The sequence below is a fragment of the Lactuca sativa genome, chromosome 1 (genome assembly GCF_002870075.4).
Source record: "Lactuca sativa cultivar Salinas chromosome 1, Lsat_Salinas_v11, whole genome shotgun sequence".
Taxonomy (NCBI): Eukaryota; Viridiplantae; Streptophyta; class Magnoliopsida; order Asterales; family Asteraceae; genus Lactuca; species Lactuca sativa.
This window is the reverse complement of record NC_056623.2, coordinates 98,625,033-98,631,418: the sequence shown is the minus strand read 5'-3', so window position 1 is coordinate 98,631,418 and position 6,386 is coordinate 98,625,033.

Below are 6,386 nucleotides of genomic sequence, written 5' to 3'. Positions count from 1 at the left end.
ACAACGCCACTGCGGTAAAAGCCTTTAAAATGGGTCTGAAGAAGGCTTCTCCATTCTACGAATATCTTTGATGGCCCATGCAAGAGAATGGATGAAGTCAGAGTAGAGTGTTAAGGTTGATCAGATTAGAGGAAGACAAACAAATTCAAAAGCGGGCCATCACTCCAAGTTCTTATGACAACCCTAATAGGAAGGACGAGTCATCGGCTTAAAGATCCTATAAATCAAAATCGTTCTCCAAACCTAATCATCATAGGGTTAATGCCCCTGACAATGAAGGAAAATAAGACAAATTCCCTAAGATTTTTTATTATTACTTTTTTGTGGATGTTTTAAGTCTGATCTTTTCCAAGAAAGATATTGGCAACAAAGCAAGGTGGCCAAGGAAAAGAGACATATCAAGTGGCTAGAAGGACAAATATGTTGTATGCATGTCACGAAGATTTCGGCCCCAATATTGAGGACTATATAGCCCTCAAGAAGGAAATTAGATATCTCTTGAGCAAATGATATCTTAAAGAAATCTTTGGAAAAAATAAAGGAAATATCCAAAGAAAAAGAGCAAGATCATACAAAGATCCTAGAAAAACCAGGATCCCCTACTTCAAACCCCAAGGTAATCAACGTTATTTCCGAAGGTTATGACATCTGTGGAACTTCTTACCTTGTAGCAAAAAGACACGCTAAAGTATCCAAGAAAGAAAGGGGAGAAAGACCCCAAAATAACACATTGATAACAAACGACAAAGAAATAGGGAAAACATTCAGGATCCTTACCATGATGGATTGGTGATAACTCTTTACATTGCCAATCACTTTGTTAGAAGGATCTTGGTAGATGGAGGATCTTCAATGAACTTTTAGATGTTCTAACCAGGATGAACATCCCAGAATGAACATCCCAAAATGAACTTTTAGATGCTCTAACCAGGATGGACATCCCAGAATCTGAAATAATAAAAAGATAATCAGTACTACTAGGATTCAGCAGTGAAACGAAGCACACCATTGGAGAAATCAAGCTACCTATCTACATCAAATAGGTAAATTGTATGCAACGCTTTTGTGTTATTGATGCTTTGTCTTCCTACAATGTTATATTAGGTATGCCTTGGATCCATGACATGAAAGCAGTTCATCAACATACCATCAATGCATCAAAATGCCTACCCTATGGGGGATAATGAAGATCATCGGTGATCTTAAAGAGTGATATAAGACCTCGATGAAGTCTTCCATAGTACCACGACAAGCATAACAATTAAACCAAAGGGCATGAGACGTGCTAGAAGCAAAAGAACAAGACATAAAAGAATTTCCCTTAAACCTTAAGGATCTTGAAGCTAAAGTCCACATAGGATCCTCAATACCAAAAGAAATCGAACAAGACCTAGTAAATTTCTTAAAGGACAGAAGAAAAACCTTTGCGTGGAAACATGAAGATATGACAGATATAGATAAAGAAGTTATAACTCAAAAACTCAATATTGATCCGTCTTACAGGCTTATACATCAAAAAAGAAGGAAATGTGCACCCGAGGGGAACCAAATCATCCAAGAGGAAGTTGAAAAACTTCTTAAGACATAAATGATTAAAGAGGTAATGATTCCAAGGTGATTACCAACGTGGTGGTAGTACAAAAGAAGTATGGAAAACGGAGAGTGTATGTAGACTACATAGATCTCAATAAGGCTTTCCCTAAGGATCCTTTCCCGTTGCTCTATGATAGATGCCACGGCAGGTCATGAGTTACTAACATTCATGGACACCTCAGATGGATTCCAAAAAATACAAATTATACCATCCGATCAGGAGGATACTGCTTTCATAACACCTACAGGTATATATTATTATATTGTTATGCCCTTTTGTCTAAAAAATGCAGGTGCAACATATCAAAGAGTGGTAAATCGAATGGTTAAGGACAAACTAAGGGACACCATGTAAGTCTATATTGATGACATGGTGGTCAACTCCAAAAGATCTAAAGATCACTTCATGGATCTTGAAGAAGCCTTTGACATATTAGATGAATACAACATGAAGCTGAATCCATCTAAATGTTACTTTGGAATGAAGGTATGTAAGTTCCTTAGTTACATGGTCACTAAGATGGGGATAGAAGCAAGTCCGGAACAGATCATCCTATATCTTTCAGTATCCTCAAATGTTGTAAGTGTAGTTTTGTCCAAGGATCATGACAAGGATCAACATCATATTTACTATGTATGTAAAGGTCTCTTGGATCCTGAAACTAGGTACTCTCATCTTGAAAAACTAATACTTGCACTAGTTACAGTTTCCACCAAATTAAGACATTATTTTGAAAGCCATACCATACATGTACAAAACTAACTGTCTTATTAAAAATTTAAGAGAAAAACAAAAATGTCAAGAAGAATGGCTAAGTGGTCAGTGTAACTTAGTACATATGACATCATATATGAGCCAAAATCAACCATAAAATCACAAGCTCTGGAAGATTTTTTGGAAGACTTTAGTGATGATCTACATCCTAAAGTAAAATTAGAAACTCAACAACTTCTAAAAGAAGAAAACATGGGGAAATGGACACTCTTTATGGATGAAGCATCCAACTTCAGAGGAACAGGCCTTAGGATCATACTAAAATCGCCACAGGGGGGCATCCTACCCTAAGCCGTTAGCTATGAATTCAACACAACCAACAATGAAGTGGAATATGAAGCACTGGCGATTGGGTTACAATTAGCCAACTAGAATTTTTGGCTAGGAAATTCTATCTATGTATGATCAACTCTTGATTTATCATGTAACTCTAAGATTTATGCTATACATGTTTTTCATTTCAAAAACAACTATTCAAATCGAAATTAAATCGTCAAACCCTAAACTTAATTTAATGCACCATATTCACTCAATGTTGGGTTGTAACCCTAATTTCCCGGTTCAAACCCTTATTGGGCCAGGAATCATTTATTGGGCCTAATGGGCAAATAAACCCTCAGCTTGATTCTTTTGGGCTAAGAAACCACATTTGGGCCCTAATTGGACCCACATTCAATAAGTAATTGATTTTGGGCCACAAAAGTCTTCATGGGCCTTAATGGGCCGTTAACATTTTCTTGAACCGCATTGGGCCGAAAACCCATTGTATTTACCTCTCTTGGTTCGTAAACACATATGTGGGCCCAATGGGCCGAAAACCTTCTTATTGGGCTATAAGAGATCGATTCCTATTCAAACCCAAGCCTGAATGAATTTTTATTTCCTCTCCTCTCTTATTTTCGGATATTATAAAAAAAATGGATGAAGGTTTGATTTAGGCTTGACAACACATAATTAACCTTCATGTATCATGGTAATTACATACATCTAGAAGCCTATTATCCTCCATGCAATAATGTCTAATCTCTTTCCTCTTTCCCTCTACTTACGGCCGAAGATCCCACACCCTCCTCGCTTCACTCATTTTTCCAACACAAAATCCTCTCTAAACTCCTAAGAAATCTCTCACTTTCCTCCTAAAAACTGTGAATTGGTGTGTGCATTCAAAGGGTTCTTCAATAAAGATTCATCCTTGTTGGTAAGTTCTCATCATACTCAAAATGATTTGGATCCATTTTATGCTAAGAACACTCCCTTACATGGTCTCATTTCGTGTTCTAGCTCTCTAGAACCATCAAGATTCGAAAAAACCTCTTCAAGAGGTTAGCTAAGGCCGAAATCTCCTTCAGTCTTCTCTTCAAAATCGAATCCTTCACCAATGTGAGTTCATACCCTCTTGTTTTCAGTTTTTACTATGTTTTGGGGGAGGATACAAGTTGCTTTGTGTTAGATATATGTATTTATGCATGTATATGTGTGTTTTCATGTTTATGTTGGGATTATGTTATGAAAACATGCTAAATCTTCACCAAACATGAAATATATACTAAACTCGGTGATGTTTGTATACTAAACCATCTTATGTGACATACTATGAAGTTGAAAGGATTAAACATGCTAAGGATGTTTGAAAACTAAATAAAACCGTATAAGGGGCCAGTTTTAACAAATAAACAAAAAAGTGAGGTCTTTATGACACTCATTGTTTTAGAGAGGACCAAAAAAGTCAGTTTTTAAATAAAAATGGATCTTTATGATATTCATGGTTTTAAAAGGGCCAAAAGTGTTAATTTTCAAAAGATGGGCTTTTATTGGGCCTTCACGGTTTTAATGGGCTAAATTTGCCAATTTTCAAAAAAGTGGGTCTTATTTATAAACTCACGGTTTCATGGGCCTAAAAAGGTAATTATTGACTTTTTTATGGATTAAATTGTCATTTTAAACAACATGGGCCAAAAATGTGAATTTTCGGTTAAATGGGCTAAAAATGCATTTTTATTAAATTTGCGCCAAAAATGTTATTTCTATGAAAAGTGGGTTGAAAATGTCATTTTATACAAAATAAGCCCTTAAAAGTAAACTTTCAATGTTAATGGTCCTAAAGTGTCACTTTTACCAAAAATGTGCCTTAATTGTAAATTTTTGGCTTAACGGGCCAAGATTGTCATTTTTTCAAAAAGTGGGCCTTTTATGTCATTTTGGTAAATAATTGAGCTAAAACAAGCAATATAATAACAAACAGGCTAATTATATCATTCTCACTTTTATTTGGCCTTTTTTACCCATTTTCATGTTTATTGGGCCTTAGCGACCCATTTACATGCTTATTGGGTCTGATACATTCATTACATGTTATTGGGCCTTAGTGACCCATTTACATGCTTAATGGCCTGATACATTCATTACATGTTTATTGGGCCTTAGTGACCCATTTACATGCTTGATAGGTCATGTGTACTCCTTATATGTTTATTGGGTCTTGTTAACCCATCTACATGCTCGACGGACCTTGTATACTTATTTCATGCTTATTCATGTACATACACATTGGGCCTTGAAATCTAAATACATATATGGAAACGTCATATAAAACATTAAATAGTGTTTTACAATATTCGCGTAAACATAGTTAAGGTTCTTGTGAGACGTTCTTTCATTCGTACCTACCTAGTGTACAACCTTCAGTCATGTAGTTATAGCCAGAGTCTCCTGGAGGGAGAGCGAGAGTTTGTGTATATATCTATACGGGGTTGACAGCCCCACACCTGAGTTGTTCGCTACAGCTAGACTATGCCAGTAAAGGGTGACAAATGTCTTACTTTAAACAAGCGACACCTGAAAAACGTCATGACAGACAGATCAGTCATATCAAGTATGGTTATAACAAATCACATAGATATTAAATCCACTATAAAATGTACGGAATACGTATACATTTATGCAGTTACGATACTATATATAAACACCATTTGATGGTCTTAGGGTTTAGGACCACAACACTTTTACAAGTAGGAAATATCGGATTTTCTGGGAAACTTACATTATACATTACCTTCTACTTTCAACAGAAAAATACAGGATGTTCATTGAGTACTCTCTTACACATTTTCAAAATAGAAACACGCATGGTTTAATACAAGATTGATACACAGCGTTCAAACCATTTTTAAAAAATATATATATCGGATTTCTAGTGTTTACAAAGTGATACAAACTTTTTATACAAATATGCTTATGAACTCACCAACATTATATATGTTGACCGTTTTCAAAATAACTTGTATTCTTAGGAAATCGTTAAGCGGGTTGGTCACCAAGAACACATGGATTTTGTTGTATTTTTGTTATCATCATACACTCATTATTTTGGAATGTAATCTATAATCCAATACACTTATGTAAACAATGATGGTTGTATTATTGTATGTTTGATGATGATGTTGTCTCGATTCAATTATTTACACTGTGATGATATTACAAGATGAAGTCACCCAACCCCCGGACGTTTCCGTTGTTTCCTCGGTTCGGGGGTGTGACGTGATCAAATAGCTAGCATCGCAACAATCGAAGATCCTGATCTCTAATCCCATCATCATGATCCCAATATGTGGGATCATGGACCAAACAATTAGGATCCTTAGCAACAATCAAGATCATGGACACAAACCATTATAGAATACCTCCATAATGGTACTATACCAAGAAAAAAAAGAACGAAAAAAAACATTCAGAATGAGGGTCTCATGCTTTGTGATGATCCAAGGGGTGTTATAAAAGAAATCCATGGCAAGTTCATATCTACGGTGCCTAGAAGATGGTGAAGCTATGGAAGTCTTGAAAGATATACACAAATGTGATTGTGGCAACCACACTAGGTGCAGATCCCTATGTTCCAAGGCGTTAATAAGGGATACTACTAACCAACCATGAAGAAAGATGTCTTCCTACATGCTCAGAAGTGTCATGCTTGCTAGAGACACAACAAGATCCTTCACCAACTGGCAGAACCCCCATATCC